Raw genomic sequence first — 15,684 nt, 5'->3', positions numbered from 1 at the left:
GATGACTAAACTCAACGTACTCATTTATTTCATGACATTTTTCCTTCTAACAAAGATTGTCCTTGTAAATGATTTGAAAGGTTGAAGAAAGCAGCAAACAGCCCACCCTCCAGAGAGTCCCTTAGCGCAGCCGATTAAGGTGAAGGAAGTGACTGTCCTCAGAAGGGACAGTAGGAGGGGTGGGAGGGTGTGTGCACAGTGGGATCTGGAAACCGATGCCTGAAGAGTGTGTGTGTGTCCCTCTTAGCCGTCTGCACACTGATGGCCCCCGCGCAGCCTGCACGTACTGCCCACAGGACGATGCCAAGGCCGGACGGCTCAGGCAGGGCCTCCCAGCCCATCTCCTGCCAAAAAGCAGAGGCGCCCACGGGGTCAGCTCAAAGCTTGGTCAGCTCCGGGGCTTGAGGCCAGATTGCCAGGCTCTGGAGGAGGAAAAGAGCCAGCCCAGTCCCTGCTCTCACTCTCCAGTGTGGTTTAGGTATGTGAGGATGGAAGATATACCCACATCCTGGAGAGAGAGACAGAGATGGGTAAGTTCAGAGATGCTGGAGACAGGACGAGAGAGAGAGCCCCAGGGAGAAAGAGGACCAACCAACCCGAGAGAGCAGACGGAGCTAAGAGAAAGGCATGGACGGACAGGAATGGAGAGGTGGGAGGGAGAGGGGACAGGGAGAGGAGAGCAAGACACAGACAGAGAACGGGGCACAGAGGGAGGGGGATGAAAATAAAAGAGAGAGTGACAGGCAAGGAGGACTGAGAGACCTTGAGTGAAACAGAAACAAAGCAGAAACCAGCATGTGTGCTGTGGGGGTCCAAGGGGAGAGGGCCTGATGCTGGAGGCTGGGAGCCTGTGTGTGTGTGTGTGTGTGTGTGTGTGTGTGTGTAAGAGAGATCACATATGTGAGTGTGTGTATGGGGGCTTACGTATGGGTGGGTGGGACGGATGGTGTATATGAGAGCATGTGTGCATGTGATGGAGGGACGGGTGTGTGTGTGTGCAGGTGTGGGTGTGAGAGTGTGGGTGTGCCGTCAGAGCCTGAAGGGGCCTCGGAGGGGCACACGATTTGAAAGCTCTCTCTGACTTACACAATGCCCTCTCTCACATCTACTCCTAAATACTTCCGGCACCTCTGTAATCTTCAGAAAGAACTTTTCTCTTCATTCTTGCTCTCTTCCTTAAATAGCATTGTTCTCTCCCCCCATTCCAATCATCCTGTCAGCAGCTCGGTGACTGTCTGGTTTGGAACTCCACACACAGTAGCAAGGGGCCATTCTGAAGGGCCACCCTGCAGGCCAGAAAATGGTGTTGAGGGGAGGGAGCTGGGGGCAAGCGCAGGAGTCAGACTCAGCTTGTACGGAGGGTTAAGGCGGATGTCTAGCTCTAAGGTCACTGATGCGGGAAGGGAGACATGAGGCTCAGTCCTGAGCAGTCAGATGGGGTAGGATTGGTTATATCCATGGACTTAGGGACTCAGAATACATTCCCCATCCAGGAAGTCAGCCTGTGGTCCACGAGCCACGTGTAGCGGCACCAGGATTGAGGGACACTGGATCTGGGGCACAAAGACCACAGTTGGATTCTAGACACCAACAGAGGGTGGGAGAGGGTGGTGAATAGAAAGTTCTGTATATGGACCAGGCAGCCAAGGGACACTGGACTCTGAGAATGAAGGGAAGTGGAGGAGATCCAAGATGGAGCAGTGGGGCTCCCTGGCAGACGTGGCTGGGCTTCTCCACCCCAGGTCAGCGTGGGGGACTTGATTCAGAGCCTCACAAGGTAGATGGAGGAAAGTAGCTGGAGCCTCCTGCCTGTGCAGGTTGTCTCAGGCACTGGACAATGGTGGACCCACCTGTGAGGAGTGGAGAAAAGACAGTCCAACATGGTCCCTGCCCTGCACATAGGAGACAAAGGCAAACACACACACACACCCCTACCTCTGAGTAAGGAACAATTAACTTCACATCCTTGCTACTCAAAGTGTGGTCCATGACCCAGTAGCATTGGATCACCTGGATGTTTGTTAGAAATGCAGACTCTCAGGCCCCATCACAGACACACTCATTGAGATCTGTGCTTTAGCAAGAGCACAGTAAAGTCTGAGAAGCAGTACTCCAGATGGCAGGAGACCAGGGAAGGCTTCTTAGAGGCGTGACAACTTCACAAGTTGGGCACTACTTTCTCTGTCTTTAAAGTAAAGACAACGGAGTTACAAGATTCTGTATTAGTGGCCCCGCTAGCATGGCTATTAAATGACAAACGCTGATCTCAGACTCAGGTGTAGTGACTCAAAAGTAAACTTGGCAAGCTAAGACTACTGATTCATGCCAACTGTGTGCTAAGCCTGGAGCTGAGTGCTTGATTATACCCCGTATCTGCCTGGATTCTCACAGCAACCAGATAAGATACATTTCCCCCAGCTTTCAGAGAAAGGAACAATAGGCATAGAGAGGTCATATTTTTCTCCCAGAGCCACACAGCTGATAGGAGGCAAAGCTGGGATTCAAATGCACCATCATTTCACCCCTGAGCCTGGGCTTTATTTTTGATTCTGCTCTGTGTTGCCCAGAGGTTGGCCACTATACCTTCCCACTTCATTTTCTAAAGATGGAAATTCTGTCCTAGTCTCAACTGCATTCTGTCCCCCCCTCTGGTCACAGTCAGCCAACAGGAGCCAGGCCTATGCCAGCCAGTGACATCACTGAAGCCACATATTGAGGACAAGTAGCAGACAGATCTGAGCATGGGCTGGTCAGTAGCACTGGACACAAGGATTCCAGGACAGCCCAGCATTTGGAACCCAACTGTGGGGTCAGAACTAGAAATTTGTGTTCTTTATGCCTGAGCCACACAATTAGTATCTTCCCATGGACCCCCCTGGAGCTGCCAGCCTGGGAAAAGTTCGGGGAAATCAGGTTCCCAGAATGTCTCCATGTTTCCTGGTGGCAGAACGTCTGGGGGACATTAACAAGCTGTGTTCAAGTCCCCCTACTCCCTGTGCAAACTCCAGGCGGTATTTCCTGTCCTCACAATCTCTTGCTTCAGAGGCAGGCTTCTGAGAATCCCTGCCCTTCTCTGTCCATCTGCAAAGAGCTGAATGCATGTGGACCTTCTCAAGACTTTGTTATCTGAGTTCCGAACTCCCCTAGCCCTTGTGGGAGTGCATCTGCCTGTAGGAGGGAGTGCCCCCAAATGCAGACCACCTGTGCCCAGATCCAGACAGGGTATATTATACCAAATAAAGACTAGCAAAACCCCCAAATTAAATCAAATCAGGTGACTGGAAATATCCTTGGATCATGACATCTCCCTCAGAGACACAACTATTCAAAAGTCTCTGAGGCTCAATTTTGATTTTCTGAGCTGACTCAGTCACTCCTCTCTTGGGTTCAGCTTGCCCTCCGGCAGGCAGGAGGCCCCGGGCTCTGCTCAGGTGCTGCTGCTGAGTGGAGCAGGCTTCTAATAAGGCAGGTGTCAGAGCGGGGAGAAAATAATTAGTGATTGTTTGTGAAGGAGGAAACACTCACACTCTGGCTGGGAGAGGAGGTAGCTGGCTGCTAAGGGGTCTCTGATCAGGATGTCAAGTCCTTGTGCCTCAAAGCCGCTGACGGGGACTCAGGAAACAAGAGCATGCCTCTCCTAGCCCTGCACCCCAGACAACAAGCCAACCGGTCACTGCGGCTGGGGATCCCCTAACAGGTACAGAAATACCGAAGTGAAGCGGTGCTTGTTCGCCTGCCCTCCCTGTAAAAGAGCAGGAGGCAGGCTTGGTGATTGCGGGAAGGTTACCCCAGGAGTGGAAACGCGCCTTTCAGCTCTACAAATGCTTTTGAGATTAGGGGAGCCTCTTGGTGGCTGTGACTTTAAGTGGAGATTGTTCCCTTGAGACAAATCAACCTCAAATTTTTGAGAGCTCAGGGGCATAAGTAAGGAAATTGTTCCAGCAGGGAGGCTTTTATCACAGAGCCTGTGGGTAGAGTCCGAAGTGGAGAAAAGCACTGAGCAGCCTGTGGGGTGGGCTGCCGGAGCCCTGCAGGTCAGAGGGAGGGCTGTGGAGACGGTGCCAAGCCAAAGGTCGCCCCTCCCCAAGGCAAGGGCTTCGCAGGAGACCTTAAATGAAAGAGAACAAGCATGGAATCGGGAACCTGGCTTGGAGAACCGGCATTGTCCCAGCTTCTCCCTTAGCCAGTCTTCCCCCAGAGGGATAAATAATTGTTTTGGTTTTTAGCTTTTCTAATGGAATTATTTACATACAACCGATTTTTTTAAAGGGTGCAGCTGATTGAGTTTTGTGAATGTATTACTCATGTAACCACTATCTCAATGAAAATACAGAGCATTTCCATCACCCAAAAATGGTTTACCCCGGCCCCTTTCAGCCAATGCCCACCCCACTTCCCTTGCAGGGCCAACAGTGCTTTGACATCTATCATCATATGGCGAGTTTTGCTTGTTCTTAGAGCTTCATATAAATGGAATCATACAGTTTGCATTATTTTGTCTGACTGTTAAGGAAATGACAGGCCAGCCAAGAAACAAGCACCACTCAGAGGGTGGGAGTACTCAGATTTATTACGCTGGCAGGCTCAGAGGGGCTTCTGCTCCGAAGCTCTGAGCACCTCCAAGACGTGTGCATGAGGTTTTATAGGGTTAATTACAAGCTTGGGTAATTCGGCCAATAGACATGGAACAGCTTTAGCAGCAACAGTATCACAAAAGTAGAGGCAGGGAGGCAGCAAACCAACATTTCAAGGCCAGGTATGTGTCTTTGAAAATCCAGCTGGCTAGCAAAAAAAACATGAACAGGGAATCAGCAAACCATCACTAATTAACTCAGATTTACAAGTTAGTCCAGCAGAACTCAGATCAGTCATCTGACACTTGCTACACTTAGATTTGTGAGTTAGCTTGTTAGCCCAGCCCGGCTTTTCCTTTCAAAAGAAACTTTTTCATGTGCTGTTGGATTCTATTTGCTAATATTTTGGTGAGGATTTTTGTATCTATGTTCATCAGTGATACTGGCCTATAATTCTCTTTTTTGGTAGTGTCTTTGCCTGGTTTTGGTATCAGGGTGATGGTGGCTTCATAGAATGAGTTTGGGAGTATTCCCTCCTTTTCAGTCTTCTGGAAGAGTTTGAGAAGGACTGGTATGAGTTCTTTCTATGTTGGGTAAAATTTCCTGGCGAAGCCGTCCGGTGTAAAGATTTGTCTCTGCTGATGTGTGCGGTAAAAATTAGTTCCATTTTAAGGCTGAATAGTATTCCATTGTAAGAATATATCACAGTTTGTTCATTTACCTTTAGATGGACACTGCTGTGGATAACAGTTTTGGCTGTTACAAATGAAGCTATGAATATTCTTATACAAACTTTTTGTGGAAATAATACATTCATTTCACTTGGATAAATGTCTCTTTTTAAGAGTGAGATTTCTGAGTCAAGGTGGCTGTATTTTTAGCTTTATAAGCATCTACCGAATTACTTCTAAATATAGTTGAACCATTTTACGTTCCCATCAAGTTCCGGGATGTTGTGCATCCTTCCCACCCCTTGGTGTTGTCAGTCTTCTTAATTTTAGCCATTCTATTGTCTGTCTATAAAGTGATATCTCGTGGTGGTTTTGATTTGCATTTCCCTAATGACTAATTGTGTGATAGATTTTCTCATACACTTATTGGCTAGGTGCATATCTTATTCTGCAAGTCATTTGTCCATTTTCTTATTGGGTTATTGTTTTATTACTGAACTGTATGATTCTTTGTATATTCTGGGGAAGAGTTCTTTGTACATTCTGGATAAAAGTCCTTTGCACATATTTTTCCCAGTCTCTGACTTTTTTGATGGTGTCTTTTTTTTTTCCAGGAGCAGAAGCTTTTAATTTTACTAAAGCTCTATTTTTTTTTCCTTTTATGATTAGTGCTGTTTGAGTCCTATATAAGAAATTTTAATCTACTGTAAGGCATGAAGATACTCTTTTATGTTTCTTCTACAAGTTGTCTGGTTTTAGCTTTTATGTTTAGGCATATCAAATCAACTTCTGTGAATGGTATGAGGTAAAGATTGAAGGTCCCCCTTTTTTCCCCACACAGGCATCTAGTTGATTCAGCACTATTTCTGTTTATGTTTGTTTTAACTGTTGTTAGAAACATTTTCCAATACTATTTCTTGAATTGCCTTGACGCCTATAGACATGAGATTATTTATGGACTCTTCCATTTTATTCAAATTGATTTGTCTACCCTCACAATACAACCACACAATCTTCATTTCTGAAATGTTTTGTAAAGTCTTAAAATCAGGTACTGTAAGTCCTGTCGTCTTTATCAAGGTGGTTTTGGCCATTCTAGCTCCCTAGCATTTACATATATATTTTAGAATCCACTTATCAATTAGTACAAGTAGGCTTGCTAGAATTTTAATTAGAAAGATATAAATTTTTATAGAATAATTTGGGGGGAAAGTGACATCTTAACAATATTGAATCTTCCAGTTCATGAACATGGTAAATCTTTCATTTATTTAGGACTTTTAATTTCTTTTTCCCCCTCAACAGTGTTTTGTTGTCCTGAGCATAAAGGCCTGGCTTACATTTTAAAATATATATATATCCTCAAATATTTTGTTAATGTTGTTATAGATATTACTTTAAATTTTGTTTTCTAAATGCTGTGTTAGTTATCAGTTGCTGTACAATAAACCACCCAGCAGCTGAGTGGCTCAAAATAATAGTAATTGTTTATTACCTCATTTTTTTTTTTTTTTTTTTTTTTGTTGGTTTGGAGCTGATGAGATGAGAATTTTCAACTCAGGGTCTTTCCTAAGGTTGCGGTAAAAAGGGCTGCTGTGGTCTGAAGGCTTGGCCAGAACTAGATGCTCCCATCACAAATCAGCTCACTGCCATGGGTGGCAATCTGATGCTGATCCCGTTCTCCACGTGAGCCTCCCTGTGGGGTGGCGTCCTGTCCTCACACCAGGGTAGCTAGCTTCCTCCACAGTGAGTGACTCAAAGGACCAAGGCAAGAGTGCCTTTTGTGACCTAGCCTCAGACATCACACACTGTCTCTTTTGCCTTACTCTGTTGGTCCCTTAAGGCAGCTCTGATTCAGTGTCTGTGCAGACTAGACAGGGAATACATGGTGGGAGACAAGGGTCACTGGGGACCACTTTAGACACTAGATACCAACCCAGTCTATAGAAACAGACTGATTTCTGTATGTTGATTTGTATTCTGTAACCTTGCTAAACTGACATTAATTTTGGTGGGTTTTTTAGATGCCTTAGGATTTTCTGTGTAGACAATCATGTCATCTGTGAATAAAGAGATTCTTTCATTCTAATGTATGCTTTCTATTTTTCTTGCTTTAGTGCACTGGCTGAAATATGCAGCACAATGTTGAACAGAAGCGGTAAGAATAGAAATCCGTGTCTTGTCCCCAGTCCCAGGTGTTACCCATTCTGTATCTCACCTCAAGTACAATGCTGGCTTTAGGTTTATCATGAATGTACTTTATTAGCTTGAAAAAAGTTTCTTTCTGTTCCTAGATTGTTGAGAGGTTTTTTTGGTCCTTCCGTGAACGCTCATGGACATTGAATTTTGTCAAATGCTTTGTCTGCCTCTGTGAAGATAATTATATAATTTTTCTTCTTTATTTTGCTAATGTGGTAAATTACATTGGTTTCGCATGCCCAAATCAATCAATCTTGCATACCTGGAATAAGTCCCAATGATGCATTACCCCTTTTATATATTTCTAGATTAATTTTTCTAGCATACTTTTAAGGAATTTTGCATGTATAATCATGAGGGATGTTGGACTATAATTTTATTTACTAATTATATGCTTGTCAGGTTTTGGTATCAGAGTAATGCTGACTGTATGAAACGAGTCAGAAATGTTCCCTAATCCTCTATTTTCTGAAAGAATTTGTGTGAGATTCATGCTATTTCTTCCTAAAATGTTTTATAGAATTTACAAGAGTGACTGTATGACTCTGGAGTTTTCCTGTCAGTCATCTTTTTTCCTAATTTGATTTCTTTAAAAGATACCTTACTATTCAAATTTTTTTCTTCTGTTTGTTTTGGTATGTTGTCACTTTCAAGAAATTTGCTGTTTCGTTTCAGTTGACAAATATATTGTCAACTGAAAAAAAAGTTTAAAAAGTTGTTAGCTTTGTAATATTTATGCGATCTGTAGTTATATCTCCTCTATCATTCTGATATTAGCATAAAGCTGTCAGTTCTGTAGTTTTTGTAGGATACCTAATTGTGCAGAAAAGAGTTAACATAGCAGATCTGACTGCTGTCATTGGAAAGGACTGTTTTCAAGGCTGGCCCTTGGCTGGCATCTAGAAACTTGGATGTCAGGAAGGTCTTCACTGTCCTATCTGATAAGGACAGCTGCTCCTAAACTGTGTACAAACAACATGGTGTGTGCTAACCATATGCTTTCCTTCTGGGAGTCTAGAACTTTGTTACATGCTAGACAGAGGCTGCCTCCATGACCAGCCCTCGAAGCCCCGGACAATGAGTCTCTAATAAGCTGCTTAGACAATTCACAAATGTTGTCATAGCTCTCTGTGGGGAAACGCAGCATTCTTCCGTGACGTCACTGAGAGCAGACTCTTGAAAGCTTCCTCCGGACTTCACCCCATGATCCTTCTCCCTTTGCTAATTTTGTTTTGTATCCTTTTGCTGTTAAAAGAAAAAAGAAAAGCTTAGCTATGAATTTGTCTATATGCTGAGTCTCATGAGTCCTCTGAGCAAACCTGGGAAGTCTGGGGACCACCGATACAGTAGTTACTTCTCCTCTGTCATACTGATATTAGTCATTCACGTGTTCCCTTTTTTTTTTTTTTTTTTTTTTTTCATTAGTTGGTCTAGGAATCCTTTTAGAGAACAAACATTGGCCTTGTGGACTTTCTTTATGGGTCAGCACTGGTCACTGTCAATCTATTTTCTGTCATGATGTCTGACCTCATCTTCATTACTTCCTTATTTTCACTTTGTGATGAATTGGTGCTTTTATGTGTTTCATATGGTGGAAACTTGGATCACTGATTTTAAGCCTAGCTCCTATTCTAAGAATTTAAAGCTTATACACCCATTCCTATGTATTTCTTTAGTTCCTGTCCACAAATTTTGATACATTGTGCTTTCATTACCATTACAGTTTATTTCAAAAAATACTTTTAACCCCACCTTTCCACTAATTTCCAAATATTTTAGGCTTTTCCAGGTATCTTACTGTTATTGATTTCAAATGTTATTCTACTCTTGTCAAAGAACATACTCAGTATGATTCCAACCAGTGGACAGTTACTGAGACTACTTTTTAGGGCCAGCATATGGTCTGTCTTTATGAATGTTCCACGTGCACTTGAAAAGAAGATGTGTTCTGCAGTTGCTGGGTCTGTGTTCTACAAGATGTCAGTTTGCCCCTGTTGGTGTCAAATAATGCTCTTCGTCTACAGCAGTATTCCCTGTCCTGACGTCTGCTTTGCCTGATACGCAATATGAGCATCCTCATACTTACATCTACGTAGGGCATTAAGATTCTGTTCACCATTTCTCTTATCTTTTTGCCTTCATTTGTGTCTTTTTTTTTAAGTATGTCTCTTAAAAACAGCGTGTACTTAGTTCTTTATGTCCAGTGTGACAATCCCTACATTTAAACTGGAATATGTCATTTATTTGCATTTGACGTAAATATCAGTGTCGTTTGGGTTAATCATGCCGGTGTGCTATTTACCATTCATCGGGGCCATCAGTCCCTTGCTCTTTTGTTACTCCTTTGCTGTCTTCTTTTGGGTTAATCAAGTTTTTGAGAAATTTTTAACCTATCTCCTTTGTTGGCATTTTCATTTTTACTTAGTTCTTTTTTTTTTTATTATTGTTACACTGATAACAATCTGCATCCTTAGCTTATCTAAACCTAATTTGAATTAACTTTATATCATTTCACATATAATGTAAGAGCCCCAAATAGTATGCTCCTATTCTGTCTTAGTGCTGTCATCACATTCTTCACCACTGCTTTGGCACCAGCCTCAACTTTGTTATTATTTTTGCTCTAAACAGTTCATTGCATACTATAAAACTTGAGAAAAGAAAATACAGCTTTTCATATTTACTGTTTGTAGTGTTCTTTTTTCCTTCCTTTAGGTTTAATTACTCATTTGGTATTATTCACATGCAACCTGAAGAAACTTCCTAGAGCATTTCTTGGTGACTCGGGGTATATTTTCTCAGCTTTCATTTACTGGAAAAATATCTTTATTTTTCCCTTTATTTTTAAAAAAGAAATTTTCACATTTGTGGAGCAATCTATGTAATAGTTCCTCCACACACATTGTCCCCTGACACTTTAAGATGCCTCTCCTTTGTCTTCTGGTCTCTGTGCTTTTCCTTTCTTTTTAAATAATAAATCTGCTGTCATTCTTCTCTGGGTTCTCCTGTATTCATCTCCCCACATTCCATTCCCCCAAGCTTGTAAGGTTCTTTTTCCCCTTTTGTTTGACAGCAGTATAACTATAATGTGCTCAGGTGTAATTTCCTTTGTATTTGTTCTGCCTGGGGTTTTCTGGGCTTATTGGATCTGGGGGTTGATCATTTTGCTCAAACTTTGAAAATGTTTGGACAATATCTTTTCAAATATACACTTTTCCCCCCTAATTCTCATGTCGTCTTCTTTTGGATACAGTTACAGCGTTGTTGTTCCCCACCTCCCGCCCCCCAATTTTTTCCCCTCTATTCTTAGTCTGGATAATTAATGTATCTTTAAATTTGTAAATACTTTCTTTGGTTGGATCCAATCTACTGTTAATCCCATCCAATATATTTTTTTTAATTTTAGCTATTTTACTTGTCCATTTAAGATCTCTATTTGATTCCTTTCTTTTTAAGTTTCTCTATCTTGTCTGAAATTATCCATTTGTTTATTATCACTATTTCTAACATTTTAATATTGGTTATTTTTTTTAATAAAGTGGAAATGCTTCCCCCCTCCAGCTTTATTGAGATACAGCTGACAAGGTAGTATTGTGTCAGTTTAAGGTGTACAATGTGTTAATACATTGATACATTTATTAAGAGTCTCATGCTCTACCGATTGAGCTAGCTGGGCAACCACCATTCATACATTTATTAATTGCAAAATGATTACCGCCATAATATTAGCTACCACCTCCATCTGTCACATAGTTACCATTTCTTTTTTGTAGTGAGAATATTTAAGATCTACTCTCTTGGCAATATTCAAGTATACGTGACACAGTATCACTAGCTAGAATTGCTGTGTTATATACATCAGATCCCCAACCTTGTTAATCTTATAACTGAAAGTTTGTACCCTTTGTCCAATATCTGTGCATTCAACCAACCCGTAGCCCATGGTAACCACTACTCTACTCTCTTTCTCTGAGTTTGTCTTTTTTAGATACCACATATAGGTGATATCATACAGAATTTTGTCTTTCTCACTCTGACTTACCCACTTAACATGATGCCCCTCAGGGTTAGCCAGATTTTTACAAAAACCACGATTTCTTTTTCTCATGGCTGAGTAATAATCCCCTGTGTGTATGTTTAAATAAGTACACCTTTTTATCCATTCATCTGTTGATGGACGCAGGTTGTTTTCATATCTTGGCTGTTATAATACTGCAGTGAACATGAAAGGGCAGATATTGCTACAAGAGCCTCATTTCTTTGGGTATATACCCAGAAGTGGGATTGCTAGACGATATGGTAGTTATGTTTTTAATTGTTTGAGGAACTTCCATATTGTTTTCCATAGTGGTTGTACCAATTTGCATGCCTACCAACAATGCACTAGAGTTCCCTTTTCTCCACACTCTTGCCAACACTTACCTCTTGTCTTTTTGAAAATAGCCGTTCTAACTGGTGTGAAGTTCATTGTGGTTTCAATTTGCATTTCCCCGATAATTTATGATGTTGAGCACCATTTCACATACTGGTGGCCGTATGTAAGTCTTCTTTTGAAAAAATGTCTATTAAATTCCCCTGCCCATTTTTTAATCAGCTATTAGGTTTTTTTGTTTGTTTTGCTTTTGTTGTTGTTTTGCTATTGAGTTGTACTGAGATCTTTTATCTTTGTATTTGAGATTTTGGATATTAACCCCTTCTCAGATACCTGATTTGCAAGTATTTCCTCCCTTAAGTTGCCTTTTCATTTTGTGGATTTTTTCTTTTGCTGTGCAGAAGCTTCATATTTTGATGTAGTCCACTCATTTATTTTTGCTTTTCCCTGTTTATTTTTGCTGTTGCCTATGCTTCTGCTGTCCAGTCCAGAGAATCACTGCTGAGACTAATGTCAAGCTTTTTTCTATTTCACTTGGTTTTAAGTCTTAAATTTAATCTCTAATTCATTTCAAGTTCAATTTTGTCAGTGTGTAAGATAGGGGTCCAATTTCATTATTCTGCATGTTACACAGTTTTCTCATCACCATTTATTGAAGAGACAATCCTTTCTTCATTGAGCATTCTTAGTGCCCTTATCAGATATTAGTTGCCCATATATGTGGTAGTTTATTTCTAGGCTCTCAATTCTGTTCCATGGGTCTATTGTCTGTTTTTATGCCAGGACCACACTTGTGTTGAATCCTAGAGCTTTTTATCATAGTTTGAAATTAGGAAATGTAATGCTTCTAGCTTTGTTCTTTGGCTATTTGAGATCCTTTATGGCTCCATAAGAATTTCAGCATGGGTTTTTCTACTTCTATGAAAAATTTCATTGGAATTTTGATAGAGATTACACTGAATCTATAAATGGCTTTGGGTAATATGGACATTTTTAGCAATAGTCTTCCAATCCATGAACATGGGGGTATCCTTCCATTTGCTTGTCTTCAATTTCTTTTATCAAAGTCTTGTAGTTTGTAGTGTACAGATCTTTCACCTCCTTGGTTAAATTTATTTCTAAGTGTTTTATTGCTTTTAATGCTATTGTGAGCAAGCTTGTTTTCCTCATTTCTTTTTCATATGTTTTTATTGTTAGTGTATACAGCTGCAACTGTTTTCTGTATGTTTATTTTGTATCCTGCAACCTTGTTGAATTTATTGGTTAGTTCTGTTTTTGGTGGAGTCTTTTTTATATATAATCATATGATCTGCAAACACAGACTATTTTACCTCTTCCTTTACTATTCTGATGCCTTTTATTTCTTTTTCTTGCCTAATTGCCCTAACTAGGATTTCCAATACTGTGTTGAATAGAAATGGTGAAAGTGTCTCTGATCTTAGAGAAAAAAAACTCAAACTTTCATCACCGAGAATGGTGTTTGCTATGGGTTTGCCATATATGGTATTTATTGTGTTGAGGTATGTTCTTCTCTACCCAATTTGTTGAGCATTTCTGTCATGAAAGGATGTTGTACGTTGCCAGGTGCTTTTCCTGCACCTATTGAGATGATCATGAATTTTATCTTTCACTCTATTAATGTGGTATATCACAGTTATTGATTTGCATAAATTGAACCATCCTTGCATCCTAGAGTTAAATCCCACTTGATCATAGTGAATGAAGCTTTTTTATGTGCTGTTGAATTCAGTTTGCCAGTATTTTGTCGAGAATTTTTGCATCAGTATTCATCAGGAACATTGATAGTTATCTTTCCTTGTATCCTCATCTGGCTTTGATATCAGGGTAACGCTGGCCTCATAAAATGAGTTTGGGAGTGTTCTCTTGTCTTCAATTTTTGTAAGAGTTAGTGAAGGATGGCATTAATATTTCTTTAAATGTTTTGTAGCATTCACCAGTGAAACCATCTGATCCTGGGCTTTTCTGTTTGAGGAGGTTTTTGATTACTCATTCTATCTCCTTCCTTGATACCCATCTGTTCAGCTTTCCTATTTCATCATGATTCATTCTTGGTAGGTTGCATGTTTCTAGGAATGTATCTATTTTTTTCTTAGTTACCCCATGTATTGGCATATAATGGTTCATGGTAGTGTCTCATCATCTTTTGCATTTCTGAAGTATCAGTTGTAACGTCTCCTCTTTCATTTCCAATTTTATTTGAGTCCTCTCTCTGTTTTTCTGAGTTAGCCCTGCTCAAAGTTTGTCCCTTTTGTTAATCTTTTTCAAAAACCAGCATTCATTGCAGATGCAAAAGTCTGGGCTGGCTGTGAGCACAGCTGCTGGGTTCTGGTGGGGGGAGGGGGACCCAAGTGGCTGGTGTTTTACATTTGCACCGACACAAGGACCTTGGATGGCTAGCAGTGTGGGTCCTGGCCCTGGCAGGGTGTGAGGGGGGTGGTGTGAAGGGAGCAGGGAGGCCCTGAGGCACAACTGGTGTTAGTGAACATAAACCCCTGGGGGCAACTGGCAAGATCTGCACAACCAGCCCCTGACTTTGTCTGTGGTAGCAGCTGCTGAATTTGCCTATAGCAAAGGTCTCCCTGAACCACAGTCACTCCCACTGCGTATTTGCTGATAATAGCCTCTGCTCTTCTCGTTCCTGGCCAGCCCTCTTCGCTTATCTAGGTGGGGTAGAGCTGAGCTGGACTTCACACAGTGCTGGGAAATACTAGAGAGGCTAGACATTCGGCCCTGTCTTCCTTTCCCGGTGAGAGGAGCTGTTACTACCTGAGAGGCTCTTTCTTGGAGCTGAACAGTGCCAGCTGGGGGCGTGGGATGAGGCAGGCTAAATGAAGCTGCCTGCTTTCTCTTTGGGGCAGTTATCCTAGGATGTTCTGTTGCATGGTGTCGCTGAAACTTCCTAAGTAGAATCTAAAGGTCCCCTGGAGCTGTTTTTGTTGGCGGATAGCTGTCTAATCACCAAGCTTTGTGGGAGGAAGGGGAAGCTGGGATCTCCTCCCTTATTTCCCAGAATATCTTGATTATTTTGAAGTGATTGCCTGCTAATTCCAGCTTTGGCCATTCCAGGTCTACCTTTACTGACTGTTTTCCCCGTGACTAAGTCCCAGTGTCTTGTTTTTATCACACATCTAATAATTTTTTTTAATTGTGTTGGGCATCATTATTATGTTGTAGACTCTGAATCGCGTTTGCTCATTTGGTACAGTGTTGCTTTCTGTTCTAGCCGTTGAGTAGTTATTCACAGGTCACCTTGATCCTGCACCAGCTCAGGTTTTAGACTTTGTCAGGGCGGTGTGATCTCAATTTTGCCCTTAGTCCTAAAATCTCTTAGTTCTCAGAGTCCTTACTTCTAAGATATGACCTCTCTTGAATGTCAGTGAAAAGCAAAAGATATTTCCCCAGCCCCTCTCACGTAGAGAGGGATTCTAACTCCATACTCTTATACCTCTTCGGCAGGGAGCAGTTCAATCTCTGCTTACCTCTCTTACTCTTCAGCTGTTAATACTGGCTCTGGGCTCCATAGGGTCTCATCCCAACATTCATAGTTAAGTATTCAGGCTAACATTAGAGAGGAATTCATGTGTAGGTTTTTGGAGCTTCTTTTCTGTTATTTTGTTCTTAGAATTTTCCTCCTCAGTTTTCCAGGGTCTCTAGAAATCTCAAAATTCTGTCTTCTGATTCCTCAGACCAAAACACTGTGCCTTGAGCTCTGCCTGTCAGACCCCGTAGCTATTAGAGTGGCCCCAAAAGAAAAACAAATGTGGATCTCTTCTCGGGTGGCTCCTTTTTCCCAAGGATCAAATTCTCACTGGTTTATGTCTACCTTGGGGCACTCCTTGATTCTAGT

At 41.7% G+C, this 15,684-nt stretch overlaps 1 long non-coding RNA gene across 1 annotated transcript in view; it reads left to right on the top strand.

Annotated features, from left to right (window-relative positions):
• The window catches only part of LOC116154855 (uncharacterized), a 63,828-nt gene that overhangs the window by 18,115 nt on the left and 30,029 nt on the right, over positions 1-15,684 (top strand). Inside the window, exon 2 of the long non-coding RNA XR_004138904.2 lies at positions 7,363-7,403. This is a non-coding gene — a long non-coding RNA (uncharacterized LOC116154855). The remainder of the gene's footprint in view (positions 1-7,362; positions 7,404-15,684) is intronic.

This window comes from Camelus dromedarius, chromosome 9, assembly GCF_036321535.1.
Source record: "Camelus dromedarius isolate mCamDro1 chromosome 9, mCamDro1.pat, whole genome shotgun sequence".
Taxonomy (NCBI): domain Eukaryota; kingdom Metazoa; phylum Chordata; class Mammalia; order Artiodactyla; family Camelidae; genus Camelus; species Camelus dromedarius.
The sequence above is the reverse complement of the archived record's forward strand: the minus strand, read 5'-3'. Positions and strand labels throughout refer to the sequence as shown.